The sequence below is a fragment of the Nerophis ophidion genome, linkage group LG06 (genome assembly GCF_033978795.1).
Source record: "Nerophis ophidion isolate RoL-2023_Sa linkage group LG06, RoL_Noph_v1.0, whole genome shotgun sequence".
Taxonomy (NCBI): Eukaryota; Metazoa; Chordata; class Actinopteri; order Syngnathiformes; family Syngnathidae; genus Nerophis; species Nerophis ophidion.
The window spans coordinates 2,609,947-2,636,156 of record NC_084616.1 but is presented as its reverse complement, the minus strand read 5'-3'; the positions used below and the strand labels follow the sequence as shown (position 1 = coordinate 2,636,156).

General features: G+C 41.5%; 1 long non-coding RNA gene across 1 annotated transcript in view; it reads right to left on the bottom strand.

Moving 5' to 3' along the window:
* LOC133554077 (uncharacterized) overlaps nt 1–26,200 on the bottom strand; it is a 29,340-nt gene extending 3,140 nt beyond the window's left edge. Inside the window, exons 1-2 of the long non-coding RNA XR_009807055.1 lie at nt 19,116–26,200; nt 18,878–18,945 (exon numbers count right to left, since the gene is read on the bottom strand). This is a non-coding gene — a long non-coding RNA (uncharacterized LOC133554077). The remainder of the gene's footprint in view (nt 1–18,877; nt 18,946–19,115) is intronic.
* Between the last annotated feature and the right edge of the window lie 10 nt (nt 26,201–26,210).

Here is a 26,210-nt window from a genome sequence, read left to right as displayed (position 1 = left end):
TAAGCCATGATATTACGGACCATGACCCCTTAGGCGGTACTGCATCAAAAACCGACATCAGTGTGTAAAGGATATCACCACATGGGCTCAGGAACACTTCATAAAACCACTGTCAGTAACTACAGTTGGTCGCTACATCTGTAAGTGCAAGTTAAAACTCTACCATGCAAAGCAAAACCCATTTATCAACAACACCCAGAAACGCCACCGGCTTTGCTGGGCCCAAGCTCATCTAAGATGGACTGATGCAAAGTTGAAAGGTGTTCTGTGGTCTGACGAGTCCCCATTTCAAATTATATTTGGAAACAGAGGACGTGGTGTCCTTCGGAACAAAGAGGAAAATAACCATTCGGATTGTTATCGACGCAAAGTTGAAAAGCCAGCATGTGTGATGGTATGGGGGTGTATTAGTGCCCAAGGCATGGGTAACTTACACATCTGTGAAGGCACCATTAATGCTGAATGGTCCATACAGGTCTTGGAGCTACATATGTGGTCATCCAAGCAACATTATCATGGACGCCCCTGCTTATTTCAGTAGGATAAGTGTTACAACAGCGTGGCTTTGTATTAAAAGAGTGTGGGTACTTTCCTGGCCCGCCTGCAGTCCAGACCTGTCTCCCATGGAAAATGTGTGGCGCATTATGAAGCGTAAAATAGGACAGCGGAGACCCCGGACTGTTGAAGGACTGAAGCTCTACATAAAACAAGAATGGGAAAGAATTCCACTTTCAAAGCTTCAACAATTAGTTTCCTCAGTTCCCAAACGTTTATTGAGTGTTCTTAAAAGAAAAGGTGATGTAACACAGTGGTGAACATGCCCTTTCCCAACTACTTTGTCACGTGTTGCAGCCATGAAATTCTAAGTTAATTATTTGCAAAAAAAAAAAGTTTATGAGTTTGAACATCAAATATGTTGTCTTTGTAGCATATTCAACTGAATATGGCTTGAAAAGGATTTGCAAATCATTGTATTCTGTTTATATTTACATCTAACACAATTTCACAACTTATAAGGAAACAGGGTTTGTAACCACAGTAGATTTTACAGTAAAAAAGTGGGAGCTCAGTGGCCAAAATGTTACATCAAAACAGTGTTATCTTCCTTCAATTTACAGTAATACACTGTAAAAACAACAACCCAAGGTTTTACAGCAGGGGTCACCAACACCAGGTGGCCCGTAAGGACCAGATGAGTCGCCCGCTGGCCTGTTCTAAAAATAGCTCAAATAGCAGCACTTACCAGTGAGCTGCCTCTATTTTTAAAATTGTATTTATTTACTAGCAAGCTGGTCTCGCTTTGGTCAACATTTTTAATTCTAAGAGAGACAAAACTCAAATAGAATTTGAAAATCCAAGAACATTTTTTAAAGACTTGGTCTTCACTTGTTTAAATACATTCATTTATTTTTTTACTTTGCTTCTTATAACTTTCAAAAAGACAATTTTAGAGAAAAAAATACAACCTTAAAAATGATTTTAGGATTTTTAAACACATATACCTTTTTACCTTTTAAATTCCTTCCTCTTCTTTCCAATGTTCAAGTAATATTATTTTTTTTATTGTAAAGAATAATAAATACATTTTAATTTAATTCTTCATTTTAACTTCTGTTTTTTCGACGAAGAATATTTGTGAAATATTTTTTCAAACTTATTATGATTAAAATTTAAAAAAATATTCTGGCAGATCTAGAACATTTTTAGAATCAATTTTAAATCTTATTTCAAAATCTTTTGAATTTCTTTTAAAATTTTTGTTTTGAAAAATCTAGAAGAAATAATGTTTTGTCTTTGTTAGAAATATAGCTTGGTCCAATTTGTTATATATTCTAACAAAGTGCAGATTGGATTTTAACCTATTTAAAACATGTCATCAACATTCTAAAATTAATCTTAATCAGGAAAAATGACTAATGATGTTCCATAAATTCGTTGTTTGATTCTTTCAAAAAGATTCAAATTAGCTAGTTTTTTTCTTCTTTTTTTCGGTTGAATTTTGAATTTTAAAGAGTGGAAATTGAAGAATCTTTCTGTAAAAATAACAATTGACAGTAATGCAAAAGAAAAATGGCACCTCAGTCGCCAGAGTTGCACTTTAAATACAACATTGTTCTTCAATTCATATTTTACAACAATCACAACAGATTTTTACTGTAAAATAACTCTAGTTCAATTTTTACATTTACAGTAATGCACTTTAAAATCTGCCAACTTATTTGGTATAATTTTACGACTTCGTATTTTATGATTTAAAAAAAAAATGCGGCAGAATGTTCCCATGAAAGTATCAGCTGGTTGTCATTTCCCGAGAGTTTAATGGAAATGTGACCATAACTTTTTAGTTATGTGGCCAACTGATTAACTAACTAAGTGACAACCAGAGTCGACTAGCAGCGAGCTGTGAATGGTCATACACAGTGTGGAACCGCTCCATTAAGTTAATAATCATCACCTCCATTGCGGAAAACAAACTGCATTTCTTACAAGTAGTATTATCACTGGAGGACCGAGCCAAACATTCTACACACTAAGTAAGAACGAGCAGGTGCAGACAAGCGGGCGTGCAAATCGCTGAGCTAGCTTCAAACAACGGAAGAAATAAGTTCTCAGTAAAGTTAAAGAAGTATAGCTGGTGACAACAAATACAACGATACCACAGTGATTAGATTGATATTTTCTGTTTTTGTTGAAAAATTCAGGAAATCAGTCCATGGACACGTTAAAGCCGAGAATCAAAGGACGTAAAAGAGTAGTCATTTAGGTTTTATTTACCAAGTATTGTAATATTAACTTTTTTTTCCCCAAGCTTTGAACCCTGCGGCTCATAAAAGTTTATGGATTTTTCTTTGCTGTAATGTCAATAGTTTCATATAAAACAAAGACACAGAAAAGGTGTGTTAGTATCCGTGCTATGATGCCATCTTGTGGACGTCTTTGTGCACTGCATGTGCTCCTCTCTTTACACTGAGCTACGGACCTACCGAAAGTACAGTTTGCCGTGAGGTCTTCTCGCCATCCATGGCGTTTCTACTCGAATAGATTCTTTCTTCATTCATCCCTCCAAGCCACGTTTATAAGTTTTACAATATAACTAAAACCATTTTTACTTACTAAAGCGTCCCATGTAATAAATAATAATAATAATGAATTTGTGACGCACTTTACATTTTTTAAAATCTCAAAGTGCTACAAAGTATAAAAAAAATTAAAAAAATAAAATAAAATAAAAAATGTAAAGTAAGATTACGTGATGTCTGTAGGAGTGTTTTCTTGCATATTTCTACGCGCTGTCGTAACATAGTCAAGTTAGCGCCGTTAGCTAATATGCTAACATGTTTACAAGTGTCTTTGCTAGTATTATTAACTTACAGTGACTTTCTTTTCATGTTGCTTCATTTTCACAAATTCCTCATTGGATTCACCAAAAGGCCACAGTGGAGTTATTGAGTCTGTTTCGCTAATTGGAGAGCTAGCTTGCCATGACTTCTGTTTTGTTTGGTCAGCCGTTTTACTGCCATGTTACAGACAATCTAAGTATGTAAATAAACATTTACAAAACATTTATGTGTAAATAACATATTCTACAACGTATCCATTTGCAGCTAATAGTCCGGTAATTATTTTTCTTCTAAAATTTAGCGGGTGCGACTTCTATACCAGAGCGCTCTATAGTCCGGAAAATATGGATTATTTAATATTTCTGACCACTGTAAGGTTACACACCGTTTGAACAGTAACACTGTGTTGTGATGTTGAATTCAGTGAGTCTACGTCCTCGGTCTCGCCACACCATCGCAGCAGGTGAACGCAAGGAGCTGATTGGTTCCCAGTGGGATGGGGGCGGAGCAAGATGAGAAGTCACAGAAACTGGGGGGGAATCTGTTTAAAAAGTGGGTTACAAACCCAAGCGAGTTTCTAGACCAGAGTCAGGTAAATTAATTTCTTGACCTGCGACTGAATCCGGTCCAAACAACCCGCCGTTTCCCCTCTGAAGTCGACCAGACCGGGACTCTGGCCCAGCAGGTGTCAGCAACACCCGGGAGATTTAGGAAACAGGTCAGCACCTTTTTAGCCACCTTTAAACCCCTGGAATGCTGATTAGATCTGTGTTATGTTTTATAGACCTTGGTAAAGGTCTGACCTTTCAAAGCCTCACACATTTTATCTCATCGCCGGAGTTGGCCGACGCGGGGGGTTTGGGTATCGATCCGAGGCCGATACTTTTGACTTTTTTCTAAATAAGTTTATTTGGGTCATATAATCAACCACCAACCATTTTGTGTGATCAGTTTAACAGCACAGATGAGACATATTTAACAATCACACACAAAAAGAAAAGAAAAAGGAATAAGTTAAAGCCAAAGCTTCTATTTGCTTATCTTATACAGTGGGGCCAAAAAGTATTTAGTCAGCCAGCGATTGTGCAAGTTCTCCCACTTCAAATGATGACAGAGGTCTGTCATTTTCATCATAGGTACACTTCAACTGTGAGAGACAGAATGTGGAAAAAAATCCAGGAATTTTAAAGAATTTATTTCAATGTCAATCAATGTTTATTTATATAGCCCCAAATCACAAATGTCTCAAAGGACTGCACAAATCATTACGACTACAACATCCTCGGAAGAACCCACAAAAGGGCAAGGAAAACTCACACCCAGTGGGCAGGGAGAATTCACATCCACTGGGACGCCAGTGACAATGCTGACTATGAGAAACCTTGGAGAGGACCTCAGATGTGGGCAACCCCCCCCCTCCAGGGGACCGAAAGCAATGGATGTCGAGCGGGTCTAACATGATACTGTGAAAGTTCAATCCATAGTGGCTCCAAGACAGCAGCGAGAGTCCCGTCCACAGGAAACCATCTCAAGCGGATCAGCAGCGTAGAGATGTCCCCAACCGATACAGGCGAGCGGTCCATCCTGGGTCCCGACGAGCGGTCCATCCTGGGTCTCGACTCTGGACAGCCAGTACTTCATCCATGGTCATCGGACCGGACCCCCTCCACAAGGGAGGGGGGGACATAGGAGAAAGAAAAGAAGCGGCAGATCAACTGGTCTAAAAAGGAGGTCTATTTAAAGGCTAGAGTATACAGATGAGTTTTAAGGTGAGACTTAAATGCTTCTACTGAGGTAGCATCTCGAACTGTTACCGGGAGGGCATTCCAGAGTACTGGAGCCCGAACGGAAAACACTCTATAGCCCGCAGACTTTTTTTGAGCTCTAGGAATCACTAATAAGCCGGAGTCCTTTGAAGGCAGATTTCTTGCCGGGACATATGGTACAATACAATCGGCAAGATAGGATGGAGCTAGACCGTGTAGTATTTTATACGTAAGTAGTAAAACCTTAAAGTCACATCTTAAGTGCACAGGTGAGCCAGTACAGGCGTATTTGTAAATGATGGTGGAAAATAAGTATTTGGTCACTTCAAACAAGGAAGATCTCTGGCTCTCACAGACCTGTAACTTCTTCTTTAAGAAGATCTTCTATCCTCCACTCGTTACCTGTATTAATGGCACCTGTTTGAACTCGCTATCTGTATAAAAGACACCTGTCCACAGCCACAAACAGTCAGACTCCAAACTCCACTATGGCCAAGACCAAAGAGCTGTCGAAGAACACCAGGAAAAGAATTGTAGACCTGCACCAGACTGGGAAGAGTGAATCTACAAGAGGAAAGCAGCTTGGTGTGAAAAAATCAACTGTGGGAGCAATTATCAGTAAATGGAAGACATACAAGACCACTGATAATCTCCCTCGATCTGGGCCTCCATGCAAGATCTCATCCCGTGGGGTCAAAATGATCATGAGAACGGTGAGCAAAAATCCCAGAACCACACGGGGCGACCTGGTGAATGACTTGCAGAGAGCTGGGACCAAAGTAACAAAGGTTACCATCAGTAACACACTATGCCGGCGGGGAATCAAATCCTGCAGTGCCAGACGTGTCCCCCTGCTTAAGCCAGTGCATGTCCAGGCCCGTCTAAAGTTTGCCAGAGAGTACATGGATGATACAACAGAGGATTGGGAGAATGTCATGTGGTCAGATGAAACCAAAATAGAACTTTTTGGTAAAAACTCAACTCGTCATGTTTGGAGGAAGAAGAATATTCTTGCATCCCAAGAACACCACACCTACTGTGAAGCATGGGGGTGGAAACATCATGCTTTGGGGCTGTTTTTCTGCTAAGGGGACAGGACGATTGATCCGTGTTAAGGAAAGAATGAATGGGGCCATGTATCCTGAGATTTGGAGCCAAAACCTCCTTCCATCAGTGAGAGCTTTGAATGCTTGACCAAATACTTATTTTCCACCATTGTTTACAAATAAATTCTTTAAAATTCGTACAATTTTTTTCCCACATTCTGTCTCTCACAGTTGAAGTGTACCTATGATGAAAATGACAGACCTCTGTCATCATTTGAAGTGGGAGAACTTGCACAATCGCTGGCTGACTAAATACTTCTTTGCCCCACTGTACCTGCACTGGAAATAAGATTACCTGCAACATCAACTTTCCAAAAAATCAATGGGATTGAAAGTAATTGTTACTATATTTTATCATTTTAAATTATTTCACCTATCAAGGTTTTCTTAAAGCTTAAAGGCCTAGTTTATATATCAATGATGAAATATTAACATTGCAACACATGCCAATACAACCGCTTTAGTTTACTAAATTGCAATTTTAGATTTCCCGCGAAGTATCCTGTTGAAAACGTTGCGAAATGATGACGCCTGCGCGTGACGTCACAGGTTGTAGCGAACATGTTCTTCCAGCATCGCTCCAGCCTAAAAGTAGTCTGCTTTAATCGCATAATTACACAGTATTCTGGACATCTGTGTTGCTGAATCTTTTGCAATTTGTTCAATTAATAATGGAGACGTCAAAGAAGAAAGCTGTAGGTGGGAAGCGGTGTATTGCGGCCGCCTTTAGCAACACAAACACAGCCGGTGTTCCCTTGTTTACATTCCCTAAAGAAGACGGTGAAGCTTTACTATGGAACAGAGTGGTCAAGCGAACATGGTTCCCTACCACATGTCAACCAGCAGGTTTCGGTGAGAAAATTGTGGTGATAAGTCGGCTCTTACCGTAGGCATGAGCGGATAGCTTGCGTCGTTCCTCGTGCACCTCTCAAAGAGGTAAATGCGGACTCTCTTGCCTCCTCCGACCGGCCGTCCCCGAAGGTTGGACAGCTGCCTTCGCTTCGCCGAGAAACGTGGCTTTCCTCAGAGACACTGGCGGTCACCACATCCATGGCCACACCCCTCCGACTTCCAGGAACCATATAGTCTCATTAAAACACTAGTAACAAAATAAGCAGATAAGGGATTTTCCAGAGTTATCCTAGTAAATGTGTCTAATAACATCTGAATAGCTCTCTCTGTATAGTCTTTTTTTCCCCCCAGTCCTTCACTCTAACTTTCCTCATCCACGAATCTTTCATCCTCGCTCAAATTAATGGGGAGATTGTCGCTCTCTCGGTCTGAATCGCTCTCGCTGCTGGTGGCCATGATTGTAAACAATGTTCAGATGTGAGGAGCTCCACAACCCGTGACGTCACGCGCACATCGTCTGCTACTTCCGGTACAGGCAAGGCTTTTTTATCAGCGACCAAAAGTTGCCAACTTTATCGTGGATGTTCTCTACTAAATCCTTTCAGCAAAAATATGGCAATATGGTGAAATGATGAAGTATGACACATAGAATGGAGCTGCTATCCCCGTTTAAATAAGAACATCTCATTTCTGTAGGCCTTTAACCTGTCATGTCTTGTGATCATGTTTTGTTTAGTTATGTTGTGTTTTGCTCAAGACTCCATTGTTTCCCTTTTCGGCACTTCCTTGTTTGCTTTGTTTCTGTCAAGACTAGGACTTGGGTGAGGGTTGTTTTCCCAAGAGTGGAGTGTACAAGGCGTGAATGTAAAGATATATTTAATTTTACTTATAAAAAGGAACAAACAAAAGGTGCGCACAAGGCGGAGAACAAACTTGGCTATGAAAACAAAACCAATTATATAACGTAAACTCTGGACATGAAATCAAAACTTTAAATCTATGGCATGAATAACGATATTTTACTTAGAAAGGAACAGGATCATCAGCATGGATATCACAGGTTTGTAGAAGGTGATAAAGGGTGACTTCCTGGTAATTGTGGCTTAAATAATACTGTGGTGATAAGTGAAAACAGGTGCGTGACATTGTAACAGGTGAAAACTAATGGGTAACCATGGAAACAAGGAAGTGCAAAACAGGAAGCAATGGAGTCTTAAAGAAAACAGACTATAAGTAAACAAAACATGATCACAAAACATGACAGTTTCCTTGTCAAGCCATTAGTTTTCACCTGTCCCCAAGTCACGCACCTGTTTTCACTAATCATGTAACTATTATCTCAACCGAAAGTTGCCAGGAAGTCAGCCTGGCGACTTTACCTGTTCACTTCCTGCCATGCTACCTCTGATACTGTCCACAGTTCTGCTCCTTGCCATGTCACCTAAGTTTTGTTTATTCTTGTCACAGTGTTTATTTGTTTCATCTTCATACTTTTTTGCCCAAGTGCTAGTTTTTGTTTCATTAGTCAAGTTTGTTCTCTGCCTTTGTGCGCACCTTTAGTTTTGTACCTTTTTTTATAGTAATAAATAAGTATGTCCTTACCTTGATGCCTTGCCCGCGCCAACTTTCCTTTGCCTTCCAGGAAAACAAACCCCAAAGTCCACGTTCTGACACAATCAAGAAGTACATGTCTTCAACTAATCACTGAGCTTCTCCTCAAACTGAAATACTTTTGTATTTTATATTCCTTCTTAATTTACATATTTCAAAAATCAATACCCCCGTAAATGATAGTTTTCTCCTCTTACTGTAAATAAGCTAAGAATACGAGCTTGAAGGCTGTTGTTCTTTACTCCAAACATCATTTCCATCCATCCATCCATCCATCCATTTTCTACCGCTTGTCCCTTTTGGGGTGGCAGGGGGTCGATGGAGCCTATCTCAGCTGTATTGGGGCAGAAGGCGGGTTACACCCTGGACAAGTCGCCACCTCATCGCAGGGCCAACACAGATAGACAGACAACATTCACACACTAGGGACCATTTAGTGTTGCATATCAACCTATCCCCAGGTGCATGTCTTTGGAGGTGGGAGGGGCCTATCCCCAGGTGCATGTCTTTGGAGGTGGGAGGGGCCTATCCCCAGGTGCATGTCTTTGGATGTGGGAGGGGCCTATCCCCAGGTGCATGTCTTTGGAGGTGGGAGGGGCCTATCCCCAGGTGCATGTCTTTGGATGTGGGAGGGGCCTATCCCCAGGTGCATGTCTTTGGAAGTGGGAGGGGCCTATCCCCAGGTGCATGTCTTTGGAGGTGGGAGGGGCCTATCCACAGGTGCATGTCTTTAGAGGTGGGAGGGGCCTATCCGCAGGTGCATGTCTTTGGAAGTGGGAGGGGCCTATCCCCAGGTGCATGTCTTTGGAAGTGGGAGGGGCCTATCCCCAGGTGCATGTCTTTGGAAGTGGGAGGGGCCTATCCCCAGGTGCATGTCTTTGGAGGTGGGAGGGGCCTATCCCCAGGTGCATGTCTTTGGAGATGGGAGGGGCATATCCCCAGGTGCATTTCTTTGGAGGTGGGAGGGGCCTATCCCCAGGTGCATGTCTTTGGAGGTGGGAGGGGCCTATCCCCAGGTGCATGTCTTTGGAGGTGGGAGGAAGCCGGAGTACCCGAAGTAGAACCCACGCAGTCACGGGGAGAACATGCAAACTCCACACAGAAAGATCCCGAGCCCGGGATTGAACCCAAGACCTTCGTATTGTGAGGCAGATGCGCTAACCCCTCTCCCACCGTGCTGCCCATTTAATAACTTGTTAATATCAAATCATTTTTTTTAGCTGAATCAACTCAACTTCTATTGTCCTCAACACTTCCTTCAAGTCTTCTCCTGCACGATACACACTTGTATCACCTGCACACATAATACATTTACATTTCTTATACACTCAACAAGTATCATTTAAATAAAGTATAAATAACTTAAGTCCCAATACCGAGCCTTGTGGAACCCCACAAGTGACTTGACAAAGTTTGGAGCTGTGTAGCAAGTGACTGTGCAGAAAGTCTTTGCACTACGCTGACCTCTCTACCACTTGCTGGCTGAGTTGCTGTTGTTCCCAAACTCTTCACTTTTCTTAGAATAAAATTGACTTTGGAATAGTTAGGAGCCAGGAAATTTTTAGGACTGGATTTGTTGGACAGGTGGCATCCTATGACACTTCCACGCTGGAAATCACTGAAAGCGGCCCATTCTTTCACAAATGTTTGTAGAAACAGTCTCCATGCCTAAGTGCCTGATTTGATACACCGGGCCAAGTGATTAGGACACCTGGTTGTCATCATGTGGATGGCTGGCCACCATACTTTCGGCAATATCGTGTAGCCTAGCTTAGCGCTTGTGTAGCTGCTAGCGTGTTTACCCGTGGGAAATGACTAAAATAGAAGGGCCCCCAATGACTTGGTTCTTCTCGGGCCCCCAGACGTTGACGCCAAACCTTAGCAGCAGGTCACGAGGACGCCGAGAGTCCAAAAGTGCACACAATATAGCCACCGCGTTAATGACAAACAGGATGAGTGTGCAGAGGTGACGGCAGCTGAGCAGAGTCGTATAACCTGGTGAATGTGTGACTAGTCCGGGGACAGGTGAGGGACTCGACCACAGAGAGGGTGAGAGGTCCCAGGAGGACTATCACCACACCATAACCTGGTGAATGTGTGACTAGTCCGGGGACAGGTGAGGGACTAAACCACAGAGAGGGTGAGAGGTCCCAGGAGGACTATCACCACACCATAACCTGGTGAATGTGTGACTAGTCCGGGGACAGGTGAGGGACTAGACCACAGAGAGGGGGAGAGGTCCCAGGAGGACTATCACCACACCATAACCTGGTGAATGTGTGACTAGTATGGGGACAGGTGAGGGACTAAACCACAGAGAGGGGGAGAGGTCCCAGGAGGACTATCACCACACCATAACCTGGTGAATGTGTGACTAGTATGGGGACAGGTGAGGGACTAGACCACAGAGAGGGTGAGAGGTCCCAGGAGGACTATCACCACACCATAACCTGGTGAATGTGTGACTAGTCCGGGGACAGGTGAGGGACTAGACCACAGAGAGGGTGAGAGGTCCCAGGAGGACTATCACCACACCATAACCTGGTGAATGTGTGACTAGTCCGGGGACAGGTGAGGGACTAGACCACAGAGAGGGTGAGAGGTCCCAGGAGGACTACCACGACACCAAGATTCAGCAGAAACTAAGTCTAGACCCGGGGTCCAGTGGACTAACATTAATGTGATTGGAGACTCACCTGAGAACCAGCAGGAGAACTACCTAAATCAAAGTCTGAAAACCAAAGCTGGACAGAAATGAAGGCATTTATGACTATCATGGCAGTTATGACTATCATGACATTTATGACAATCATGGCATTTATGACAATAATGACATTTATGACTATCATGCCAGTTATGACTATTACGGCAGCTATGACTATCATGGCATTTATGACAATCATGACATTTATGACTATCACGGCATTTATGACTATCATGTCAGTTATGACTATCACGTCAGTTATGACTATCACGGCATTTATGACTATCATGTCAGTTATGACTACCATGGCATTTATGGCTATCATGTCAGTTATGACTATCATGTCAGTTATGACTATCATGGCATTTATGACTATCATGGCATTTATGACAATCATGGCATTTATGACTATCATGTCAGTTATGACTATCATGTCAGTTATGACTATCATGGCATTTATGGCTATCATGGCACTGAGCGCTGGGACGGAGAGGCTTCGCGGTGTCTTGGCTGGGTGAGCAGGTGTCGGACACCTCAGTCACCTTGGACGTATCCTCGCTCATCCATGTGGACTGGACACTGGCCGAGAGTGGAGTGGGCTGTCTTGGTTGCTTTGTTGGGTCTGCTCCTGTCTTGGTTGCTTTGTTGGGTCTGCTCCTGTCTTGGTTGCTTTGTTGGGTCTGCTCCTGTCTCTGGCTTTGTTGGGTCTGCTCCTGTCTCTGGCTTTGTTGGGTCTGCTCCTGTCTCTGGCTTTGTTGGGTCTGCTCCTGCCTCTGGCTTTGTTGGGTCTGCTCCTGTCTCTGGCTTTGTTGGGTCTGCTCCTGTCTCTGGCCATGCTCCCTCCACCCCAGCAGACGATGGTGTGGAACAGCGCAGAGGCCACCACAGTGGATATGTTTCTTTGACTATTTATTCATAGTGTTCTGCCCTCCCTGAATGTGTTGAGGTTATACAGCTTGGCAGACAGCTAACAAACTATCCAGGACGTTCTAATAAAGTTCCAAAGCAGATTAATCCATTTAGGCTCTTTATTGTTGTTGATCTTGCTTTGTCTTGCACTGGATTTTTATTTTTTATTAATATTATTCTTGTAAAACTGAAATACACACAATGACAATGTATAAGCTGTATGATTCAATGAACAAACTGAAATGTAATACACAATATGTAAACATTAACTTTACACAAATATAAAGTATTATTACCAAACAAATACTGCTGAGTTTTGAAAGTATTTCGATGGTGGAAATATGCGAACGGCGGCCATTTTGAATCCTCAAACATTCATTAAAATAGTGCACAAAAATCGTTTTTCAATACACATCTTACTATCAAATTTAGCCACTATCCACCTTTGTATTGAGTTACATAAACAACTTGAACAGTTTACTTACGGACTTATCTTTTCCAAGGTTTGTAAGAGTTAACACAACTCGTCTACTTCTCATTTTTTATGAACTGAACTGACATCGTAAACCGGAAGTGTCCAAACTAAACCGGAAGTGCCAAACTATTGACGTGCAGTATTTCCCATCGCCACAAGGTGTCAGTAATAGTCCACAATCAAAGGGGCCTAAGTGTCTGCTTCTATCTGCTACTTTAATGTCTTTAATGTCCTCTGTGTTCTTTGATGTTTCCCTCTTACACACGTGAGAGGGATGTGTACTATGGCTATGAGTTGTTTTTTTTCCATTGGCCTCAGTCTGCACCCCCTCTCCAGGGGCCAGGCTAAGACCGATTTTTATTTTTATTTTATTTTATTTTTATCTTCTATTTTGCTTAAGAACAAGAAGGTTTGATCACATTACGCCTGTACTGTATATACCTTTATATACATATATACATACATATATACCTATACTGTATATACCTTTATATACATATATACATACATATATACCTATACTGTATATACCTTTATATACATACATATATACCTATACTGTATATACCTTTATATACATATATACATACATATATACCTATACTGTATATACCTTTATATACATATATACATACATATATACCTATACTGTATATACCTTTATATACATATATACATACATATATACCTATACTGTATATACCTTTATATACATACATATATACCTATACTGTATATACCTTTATATACATATATACATACATATATACCTATACTGTATATACCTTTATATACATATATACATACATATATACCTATACTGGCTCACCTGCACTGGCTTCCTGTGCACTTAAGATGTGACTTTAAGGTTTTACTACTTAGGTATAAAATACTACACGGTCTAGCTCCATCCTATCTTGCCGATTGTATTGTACCATATGTCCCGGCAAGAAATCTGCCTTCAAAGGACTCCGGCTTATTAGTGATTCCTAGAGCCCAAAAAAAGTCTGCGGGCTATAGAGCGTTTTCCGTTCGGGCTCCAGTACTCTGGAATGCCCTCCCGGTAACAGTTCGAGATGCCACCTCAGTAGAAGCATTTAAGTCTCACCTGTATACTCTAGCCTTTAAATAGACTCCCTTTTTAGACCAGTTGATCTGCCGTTTCTTTTCTTTTTCTTCTATGTCCCACTCTCCCTTGTGGAGGGGGTCCGGTCCGATCCGGTGGCCATGTACTGCTTGCCTGTGTATCGGCTGGGGACATCTCTGCGCTGCTGATCCGCCTTCGCTTGGGATGGTTTCCTGCTGGCTCCGCTGTGAACGGGACTCTCGCTGCTGTGTTGGATCCGCTTTGGACTGGACTCTCGCGACTGTGTTGGATCCATTATGGATTGAACTTTCACAGTATCATGTTAGACCCGCTCGACATCCATTGCTTTCCTCCTCTCCAAGGTTCTCATAGTCATCATTGTCACCGACGTCCCACTGGGTGTGAGTTTTTCCTTGCCCTTATGTGGGCCTACCGAGGATGTCGTAGTGGTTTGTGCAGCCCTTTGAGACACTAGTGATTTAGGGCTATATAAGTAAACATTGATTGATATTTTGTTTGATTGAACCTGCTGCATTGTTGGGTTGGGTTGTTTTTTTCTTTTGAGTAACATTTGTAAAAGGGGAGGAATGTAATAGAGTGATCTATGGTTGTCTGTTGCCATCTCCTGGTCAATGTTGGCATAGCGTACTGGGGTTACTTTTTTTTACCTGGTGTTGCGCACCTGACGCCAATGAGTATGTCTGTTCTTAAGCCCCAGTAAAGAGAGACGCAACTTTACCACCTGGCCTGGTTAATATACTACAGTTGCCAACACAAGCCTGTGCAGAATACAACGTGTAACAATGTGTGGTGCATCGGGTTTTACTAGCAAGCCAAAACCAGACTTTCTTCCCAGCAGGACTGGAGCTCCGTCCGTTAAAAACTGCAGAAACCACATCCTAGGAAAGATGGTTGTCTCTGAAGAAGTCATCCACAAGCTTCTTCACATCGACTGCCGTACTTGTTGTTGTAAGAGGCTTACAAAATAAAAATTCTTCTTTTACCATGTCGTCTTTCAATGTCAATCAATCAATCAATGTTTATTTATATAGCCCCAAATCACAAATGTCTCAAAGGACTGCACAAATCATTACGACTACAACATCCTCGGAAGAACCCACAAAAGGGCAAGGAAAACTCACACCCAGTGGGCAGGGAGAATTCACATCCAGTGGAACGCCAGTGACAATGCTGACTATGAGAAACCTTGGAGAGGACCTCAGATGTGGGCAACCCCCCCGCCCCCCTCTAGGGGACCGAAAGCAATGGATGTCGAGCGGGTCTAACATGATACTGTGAAAGTTCAATCCATAGTGGCTCCAACACAGCCGCGAGAGTTCAGTTCAAAGCGGATCCAAGACAGCAGCGAGAGTCCCGTCCACAGGAAACCATCTCAAGCGGAGGCGGATCAGCAGCGTAGAGATGTCCCCAACCCATACACAGGCGAGCGGTCCATCCTGGGTCTCGACTCTGGACAGGCCGTACTTCATCCATGGTCATCGGACCGGACCCCCTCCACAAGGGAGGAGGGGACATAGGAGAAAGAAAAGAAGCGGCAGATCAACTGGTCTAGAAAGGAGGTCTATTTAAAGGCTAGAGTATACAGATGAGTTTTAAGGTGAGACTTAAATGCTTCTTAAATGCTTTCACACAGCGCACAAAAACAGCAAACTGGCCTAGATTACAAACGTCTGTGGACTCGTTGAGTTGAAGGCTGAATTTTGCCAGGCTTGAAATCAGATCTGCGACTACTTGAGCCAAGATGTCTTTACTCACATACTCTATTCTGTTGCTGATGGCGTCATTTGAAAGAGGAATTTGGGATCATTTACCTTCGGCCGATTGGCCATCTTTACCGCAGCTGGTTGTGTGAGAGTGTTGCACCAAAGGTGTGTGGCTTGGTGAGCAACTTTATACGATGCGGTGAGGAACGCTTTCTTAAAGGGGAACATTATCCCAATTTATGAAGGGTTAAAACCAATAAAAATCAGTTCCCAGTGGCTTATTTTATTTTTTGAAGTTTTTCTCAAAATTTTACCCATCACGCAATATCCCGAAAAATGGCTTCAAAGTGCCTGATTTAACTGTCGTTCTATCCACCTGTCCGATGTCCTGTGACGTCACAGCGGGACCACACAGAAACAAACATGGCGGATAGCACAGAAAGGTAAAGCGACAAGTGTGTACCCCGCCTTCCGCCCGATTGTAGCTGAGATAGGTGCCAGCGACCCCAAAAGGGAATAAGCGGTAGAAAATGGATGGATAGTTATGTACCCATTTCTCCAAAACTCATTGCTATCACAGCAAACGACTGCCAGATTTGTTTTCAAGAGAAACGACTACAAAAAGAGAACTTGTTAGTCACATTTGTGTCAGCAAGCTTTAACTTCCTGAGTAGTCTGCTACCAGTTTTACTCGCCTTCTCGGCCTCTTTTCCTCTTTTTCAGTATTCTTCTTCCTCCAAACACCACCAGTTGAGTTTATACCAAAAAGTTCTATTTTGGTTTCATCTGACCACATGACATTCTCCCAATCCTCAGCTGTATCATCCATGTATCCATTTTGGTATCAACTCAACTGGTGGTGTTTGGAGGAAGAAGAATACTGAGTTGCATCCCAAGAACACCATACCTACTGTGGAACATGGGGGTGGAAACATCATGCTTTGGGGCTGTTTTTCTGCTAAGGGGACAGGACGATTGATCCGTGTTAAGGAAAGAATGAATGGGGCCATGTATCCTGAGATTTGGAGCCAAAACCTCCTTCCATCAGTGAGAGCTTTGAATGGTTGACCAAATACTTATTTTCCACCATCATTTACAAATAAATTCTTTAAAATTCATACAATGTGAATTCCTGTATTCTGTCTCTCCCAGTTGAAGTGTACCTATGATGAAAATGACAGACCTCTGTCATCATTTGAAGTTGGAGAACTTGCACAATCGCTGGCTGACTAAATACTTTTTTGCCCCACTGTATGTATATATATATATATATATATATATATATATGTATGTATATATATATTGGGGCTGCGAATCTTTGGGTGTCCCACGATTCGATTCAATATCGGTTCTTGGGGTCACGATTCGATAATATATCGTTTTTTTTGTATATAAGTTGATGTGAGACAATGCTACTTCCACACATATATTTTCAAAAAAATAAAGTTTTAGTGGTAAATCTTTTTGTTGCAAATCTGTTCATGGGTTACGATTTATATATTCGGTGCGATGCCAAGTATAGGAAACACGCTTTATCAGTATCATGCAGTTTGATGCTTCAAAGCACCACTTGGAAAAGCTGTGCACTACAAAACTGGCTCATTGTAGATTTTAAGTCTACTTTCCTCATTATTAAAAGCAATCAGCACAAATTGTTTTATTTGTTACATGTCTAGCATTAAAAGATTACAGTTGGTACAAAATGCGGCTGCTAGACTTTTGACAAGAACGAGAAAGTTTGATCATATTACGCCTGTACTGTATATACCTTTATATACATATATACATACATATATACCTGTACTGTATATACCTTTATATACATATATACATACATATATACCTATACTGTATATACCTTTATATACATATATACATACATATATACCTATACTGTATATACCTTTATATACATATATACATACATATATACCTATACTGTATATACCTTTATATACATATATACATACATATATACCTATACTGTATATACCTTTATATACATATATACATACATATATACCTATACTGTATAACACTTTATATACATATATACATACATATATACCTATACTGTATATACCTTTATATACATATATACATACATATATACCTATACTGTATATACCTTTATATACATATATACCTATACTGTATATACCTTTATATACATACATACATACATACATATATACCTATACTGTATATACCTTTATATACATATATACATACATATATACCTATACTGTATATACCTTTATATACATATATACATACATATATACCTATACTGTATATACCTTTATATACATATATACATACATATATACCTATACTGTATATACCTTTATATACATATATACATACATATATACCTATACTGGCTCACCTGCACTGGCTTCCTGTGCACTTAAGATGTGACTTTAAGGTTTTACTACTTACGTATAAAATACTACACGGTCTAGCTCCATCCTATCTTGCAGATTGTATTGTACCATATGTCCCGGCAAGAAATCTGCCTTCAAAGGACTCCGGCTTATTAGTGATTCCCAAAGCCCAAAAAAAGTCTGCGGGCTATAGAGCGTTTTCTATTCGGGCTCCAGTACTCTGGAATGCCCTCCCGGTAAAAGTTCGAGATGCCACCTCAGTAGAAGCATTTAAGTCTCACCTTAAAACTCATCTGTATACTCTAGCCTTTAAATAGACTCCCTTTTTAGACCAGTTGATCTGCTGCTTCTTTTCTTTTTCTCCTATGTCCCCTCCTCCCTTATGGAGGGGGTCCGGTCCGATGACCATGGATGAAGTACTGGCTGTCCAGAGTCGAGACCCAGGATGGACCGCTCGCCTGTGTATCGGTTGGGGACATCTCTACGCTGCTGATCCGCCTCCGCTTGAGATGGTTTCCTGTGGACGGGACTCTCGCTGCTGTCTTGGATCCACTTTGGACGGGACTCTCACGGTTGTGTTGAATCCACTATGGATTGAACTTTCACAGTATCATGTTAGACCCGCTCGACATCCGTTGCTTTCGGTCCCCTAGAGGGGGGGGGTTGCCCACATCTGAGGTCCTCTCCAAGGTTTCTCATAGTCAGCATTGTCACTGGCGTCCCACTGGATGTGAATTCTCCCTGCCCACTGGGTGTGAGTTTTCCTTGCCCTTTTGTGGGTTCTTCCGAGGATGTTGTAGTCGTAATGATTTGTGCAGTCCTTTGAGACATTTGTGATTTGGGGCTATATATCTATAGTGTTTTTGTTGTCCGTATCGTTAAAACAAAGACAACATTAAGTAGAAGTGTACTTACAACAATTTCATAGACAGATGATATTTACAGTCGTGGCAGACGGGGAGACACAAAATGTTTTCTTTCTCCTAGAGGGGCAGAAAATAATAGAAAAGCTCTGAATTAATTGAACACTGCAGTGTAAAACATTTCTCAACATAAAGGAGCATCAAATAATTATAGTCACATAATACTTACACATCTCCAAGGCTTCTAGAAACATGTTAGAAAAGTAAGAATTGTGTTGAGATCAATTTACCTTCCTGCATCGTGCTGAACTTCAGGAATTCTTCTGATGAATAATCAGTCCACCTCATAAGGTTGCTGTTTTCTTTTCATCCATCACAGTTCTCCAGGTCATTTCACTTGAAAATATCAAAAGTTGTTACTATGATTTGTGCTGATGTATCAGACTAATACACTATATTGCCAAAAGTATTTGGCCACCTATGAAGTTGAAGTCCCATCCCATTCTTAACCCACAGGCTTCAATATGATCTTTTGCAGCTATCGCAGCTTCAACTCTTCTGGGAAGGCTGTCCACAAGGGTGCAGAGTGTGTTTATAACAATTTTCCGCCATTCTTCCAAATGCACATTGGTGAGGTCACGCACTGAGGTTGGTGGAGAAGGCCTGGCTCTCAGTCTCCGTTATAATTCAGGATCACGTCAGGACTCTGTGCAGGCCAGTCAAGTTCATCCACACCAGACTATGTCATCCAGGTCTTTATGGACCTTGCTTTGTTCAGTGGTGCACAGTCATGTCAGAAGAGGAAGGGGCCCCCTCCAAACTGTTCCCACCAGGTTGGGAGCATAGTTATTCTGGAGCTTTCAATGTTCCTTTCACTGGAAGAGGCCAAGCCCAACTCCTGAATAACAACCCCAGACTATATTTCCTCTGCTGACCCCTCTCTGTCAGTTTACGTGGCCTACCACTTGGTAGCTGAGTTGCTGTTGTTCCCAAACTCTTCACTTTTCTTATAATAAAGTTGACTTTGGAATATTTAGGAGCGAGGATATTTCAGGACTGGATTTGTTGCACAAGTGGCATCCTGTGACAGTTCCACACTGGAAATGTGTAGAAACAGTCTCCATGTTTCAGTGCTTGATTTGATACACCAGGCCAAGTGAGTGGACACCTGATTCTCATTTGGATGGCTGGCCACCATACTTTGGGCAATAAAGTTACTCAAGGTTCCAACATTAGTATCAGAAGTGGAAAATCGGGACGACATTCTTTGTGTTCCTTAGTTCCAAATGAAAACAACAACTTAAGAGTCAATCTACATATTTATTTTTGTTTTACTTTGTTTAGACGATAAAAAAAATGACAATTCTCCCGGTTTCCTGCTCAATGCTGGGACACGATCATGAAAAACGCGGGTGCGCTGGGTTCACAGCAGTCCAGGGTATTGATCATATTCAGCATTGAGAAGACGGCGCTTCTACTTGTTGGTGAAGAAGTAAACAAAGGTTAAGTTGTTGAAAGGTCTCGGACTATCTAACCCGCAGTGTGAGAAGCAACAGGCTTGCTTCCAGTCCCTGCGTGACACCGCCAGTACCTTCTTGTCGCTTCATTCTCATGCACCTCTTGAAAAAGAAGGCCGACAGGACAAAAGGCAGCGTTCCAGTGTGAGCATTCAGGACAGCAAAACACACCATTTACATGAAGCTGAATAACTATCAACAAATGTACAGTATCAAAAGACATCTGGAAATGAACAGTCTGCTTAAAAATGGAGGCGTGGTCCAATGATCAAGTCCCGCCTTTGTCATTCTTTCTATTGTCAGCAAGTTTCCCGACACAAAAAGCTGATCCAGTTCCAGACGCGTAACAGACGAGGCGGTCGGCTTCGTTTCCTGGCAGGTACACCAGGCCAAAGTTGCATTTTTTTGCCTCATTCCTGTGAGAATCCTGCGTGTGACTGAAGCGTCAAAGGGGAACTGCACTTTTGGGGAGGGGGATTTTGCATATCGCTCACCATCGTTATGAGAGACAAGAACACACGTCTTTTTTTTTCTTTCTTCTGGATTTTAAAGTTGATTTTTTTTTTAAATCGCCTGGAAGATGCAGGTACTGGGAGTCAGCGTTTTAGTCTTTAAAACCCTCCATCCTTTTATGTACACCAGGGGTGTCCAAACTTTTTCCACAGAGGGCCACACACGGAAAAATGTGAACATGCGGGGGTTCTCATTTTCAAACCATAACAAAATATATTGATTTTGTTTTTTTATCCTTATCCTGGGGAGTGTAGAGGGTCTCAGTTAAAAATAAGTCAAAATGTTAATAATTTTTATTTAATACTTACAGTAAATCTCTGTATCAACTTGAGGTTGATATAAAGTAAAACAAATAAGGTTTTATGCCTTTTCTGTCAAGAAAACTTTGTTTTTTAGAGTAAAACTGAAATATGCAGTATTTAGATAGTAGATAGTACTTTATTGATTCCTTCAGGAGAGTTCTTTTATTTAGCAATTAAAGCCCTCAAAGATCAATAATGCAGGACACCATTGATTTTAATTATTTAATATTTTTGAGTAATCACAGTGAAAAGTTCAATAAAATACTACTAAATATATTTGAGATCCGAAAGGTTCCCCACTCATAAAGTGATGCGTTTTTATTAGTTGTTTTTTTTACTTTTAACACTTAACTTTCAAGATCAACTTCCGATATATCTGTCGATTTTAAGTTTGAACTATTATTTTGTTTGTTTTATGCTCTTTTGTCAAAACTTTGTTTTTACACGGCAACCGCATGCAATATTTTTTCCACATAAAACATTTTAAAGTGATAATTTTTAAGTAATAATTCATTATAACATAGATTTTTTGGTCTTTTTTTTTTAGCAATGCAAATAAAAGAAAGAAAATAAGCACAAAAGGAAAAAAAACTGCCTGCATGGCAGTTTTAAGTCAACATTGCCACTTTTTCTCATTAGATTTCACCTCATTACACTTTTTAAAAATTTTTATTTTTGCAATACTATCAATTTTGCAATATTAGCAGAATGTGTGGTAAACCATTAGCTGCGGGCCACACTTTGGACACCCCTGATGTAAACGCTGCAAGTATTTATATAATGTAGTAACAGACACATTCATAACAATATTCACCGTGTTTTGGTCATTTTAATCATCGCGGAGACTGATCTCTTCCGAGCACTGAGATGGGTAGGTTGTGAGTTCAAACCCCGGCCGAGTCATACCAAAGACTATAAAAATGGGAGCCATTACCTCCCTTCTTGGCACTCAGCATCAAGGGGTTGGAATTGGGGGTTAAATCACCAAAAATGATTCCCGGGCACGGCCATCGCTGCTGCTCACTGCTCCCCTCACCTCCCAGGGGGTGATCAAGGGTGATGGGTCAAATGCAGAGAATCATTTTTGGTACTTTAACTTACTAAAGATATTCACTGTGTTTTGGTTATTTTAATTTCTGATTTGTTCCGAGCACCGATTTCAGTTTCCATAGCAACGCACTTCTGACTTCTGGCTACAAATGTGTTCCTACTTTTGGAAACAAAGACGTGTGTCTTCTAGTCATGGCAGATTCGGTAACAAACAACGAAGACAACCGTTTTTAGACAAATGAGGATTTACAACCTTATCTTTTTGAAGCCGAATATACAGAGGATGAACTGCTGCTTCTAGAAGCCAGCACAAAGGAAGAGTGAGACGCTGGGGCAGACGGAAGCCGAGAGAGTGAGGTGAAAGTGACTTGAAGTTGCAAAATGTGGAATTTGAAGCCGTGCTATTTTGACATAAATGAAGTGCTTGCCCAAATAAATCGGGAAACATGTCCCAGGTCAGCTAGACCAAACACTAAACTGTACAATCGAGTGACTCTCTAAGCCAGCTTATTTTATACCGTAGCATGCTAGAAATAGTGTTCTCTCTTACAATATTAATGTTGTACAACGTGGCTCTTACACAGGTTACGGGATGCAAACAAAGTATTGTTGACGGTTTTTGAATGCATTTCAAAGTGATTTAGAGGTAGAAGTGATTGCTCCCGTTAGCTGCACCACTAGCCATCGAGAACCAGACGATTTTCACAAGTTAGGATGCAACACAAAACAATTTTTTGTCTTCTTGTCTCATATCGATAGTGAATGAAAGGTAAAAATCTCCCCCCCAAAAAAGTGCAGTTCTCTTTTTTAAGGAGTAAGGACTATCCAGGGGCTCACACAACCACCAGGGAGCATCTGTGAGCAGATAATACTGTTGGGACTTATCAGGTGAGGACTGCGTTATTAGTTCACACTTGAAGTGAGGGATGAGGCAAAAAAGGAACCCGGACCTGTGTCCCGAGGTGTAACACTTCCAGGCTAAAGTGGTACTGCCATGAGTACTCTCCAACACTAGAACTACAAGGTAGTCCTGGGCGTGTTAGATAAGCAGTGGCCTGTCACTGCTGAGGTAGTAAATAAGTAGAAATATCATTCAAAAAGGAATACACGCGTCCTGTCCTTCGTTAACAGTCTTCTTCAGTGGTAAGTTGCCTAACTGTTACAGCTTTAAACACTTGATATGACAAGAGGTAGAATGTTTAAGTTATTACATCAATGTCTGCCACTATATTAAGAGTTAACTCATCAAAAGCTACCTTTAAAAGTTTCAATCTAAAATGGCAAAAGTGCCAACATAGCTAGGGGGAGGAACACAGAAAGTGTGGTTGAGGTACAAAACATGTTTTTCTTTTCTTTTTAGAAATGTCATAAGTGCTTTAACCCTGTCAAGAGATGACACTCTTTGAAAGAGACACAACAGTAGCATGTTGACATTGGTGCGAGTGGCCGTGCTCATCTGGCAATCAGCATGGCTTTCAAACAGGACATCAGTCACCGGGACGCCACGGCCATACTTCGGGATACAAGTTTATCTCTCTTCTTAGGCTTTACGTTTTGAGCCAAAATTCAGGTTACGAGGGATGGACATACCGTATTTCCGTGAATTGCCGCCGGCTATATAGTATGCGCTTGCCTAGAATTACTGCCAGGTCAAACTCGTTTCGCTAAATAATTAGCGCGTGCTTCGCATTACCGCCGGCTCAGGATTTCCACCGGGTCAAACTCGTCACGTCCATCCATCCATCCATTTCCTACCGCTTATTCCCTTTCGGGGTCGCGGGGGGCGCTGGCGCCTATCTCAGCTACAACCGGGCGGAAGGCAGGGTACACCCTGGACAAGTCGCCACCTCATCGCAGGGCCAACACAGATAGACAGACAACATTCACACTCACATTCACACACTAGGGCCAATTTAGTGTTGCCAATCAACCTATCCCCAGGTGCATGTCTTTGGAGGTGGGAGGAAGCCGGAGTACCCGGAGGGAACCCACGCATTCACGGGGAGAACATGCAAACTCCACACAGAAAGATCCCGAGCCTGGATTTGAACCCAGGACTGCAGGAACTTCGTATTGTGAGGCAGACGCACTAACCCCTCTGCCACCGTGAAGCCCAACTCGTCACGTCATTTTTTTTGAAAATATAATTTCTCACTTCACCTGTCATCAATTTCAAAATGGAGGAGGCTGATTTCAATCACTTGAAATCGCATACAGGGAAGAAGATTAAGAGCTATTCAGTAGGATTTAAGGTTGAATATGCTAAAAAGAACAGTAAGCAGTTATGTTTTATTACATTACCATAGCTGCGTGTGTCAAATATGAGTCATTAAATGACTCATATTTAGGTAGAGGGCGCTAGTGATCCTTCTTGCGACTACTCGGCTGCAGAAGAAGTGACAACAAGCAGCGATCGTTTATTTTTTTCTCTCGCTTGCACTTTTAACATGGAGGATTACATATCTAAAATAAAACACTTTTCTAAACTGGACTTTCAATCGAAGCAGGAGGTAATAAAGGAAGATCTGCATAGAGACAGAGAGACTTTTAAAACTGAAGAAAGATAAGGAAGACTTCTATAAACAAGTTATCGATGCTTTTGATTAGAAGGAGCTGCACATGGACTTCATTTATAAGTAAAGATAAGACCATAATAACGTTTTTTTAATTAAATGTGCTTTTCATGATGGTATCCTTACATCACACTCAAATTTATAAGTGTAGGCCTAAATTTAGCACATGCCTTTGGTAAACGCCGGAGTGAAAAGAGGTTTTAAATGAATTAGCGCCCCAGCAGCAATTCAAGGAAATACAGTAACCACGGGAGGTGTGGAGCAGTGCTAGTCTGCACCACAATCAAGGAGGACCAGACCAGTCCAGAACGCCAGCCAAGGACGTTCAAATAACGTCTCAACGGCGGACATTTAGAAAAAAAAATATTGTCAAAGTCCACTCTCTGAAGGTAAATGATGTACAAAGCCCAAAAGTAGTGAAGTTTTCACCTTGTGTAAATGCTAAATAAAAAGAGAATAACAAATCTTTTCAACTTATATTCGATTGAATAGACTGCAAAGACAAGATATTTAACGTTGGAACTGGCAAACATTTTGGTATTTTGTGAAGATTTTAGCTCATTTGGAATTTGGTGCCTGCAACAGGTTTCAAAAGAGCTGGCACAAGTGGCAAAAAAAGAGTGAGAAAGTTGAGGAATGCTCATCAAAGACTTATTTGGAACATCCCACAGGTGTGCAGGCTAATTGGGAACAGGTGGGTGCCATGATTGGCTATAAAAACAGCTTCCCCAAAAATGCTCAGTCTTTCACAAACAAGGACGGGTCGAGGGTCACCACTTTGTCAACAAATGCCAGAGCAAATTGTTGAAGAACAACATTTCTCAAGCAGCTATTGCAAGGAATTTAGGGATTTCACCATCTATGCTCCGTAATATCATCAACAGGTTCAGAGAATCTGGAGAAATCACTGCAGGTAAGCCATGATATTACACACCTTCCCTCCTTCGGGCGCTACTCCATCAAAAACCGACATCAGTGTGTAAAGGATATCACCACATGGGCTCAGGAATACTTCAGGAAACCATTGTCAGTAACTACAGTTGGTCGTTACATCTGTAAGTGCAAGTTAAAACTCTACTATGCAAAGCCAAAGCCATTTATCAACAACACCCAGAAACACATTGCTGGGCCCGAGATCGTCTAAGATGGACTGATGCAAAGTGGAAAAGTGTTCTGTGGTCTGACTTCGACCAAAGAGGAAAATAGACTGTTGTAGGGTGAAAGTGTTGTAGTCAGCATGTGTGATGGTATGGGGGTGTATTAGTGATTGTTGTAGGGTGAAAGTGTTGTAGTCAGCATGTGTGATGGTATAGGGGTGTATTAGTGATTGTTGTAGGGTGAAAGTGTTGTAGTCAGCATGTGTGATGGTATGGGGGTGTATTAGTGATTGTTGTAGGGTGAAAGTGTTGTAGTCAGCATGTGTGATGGTA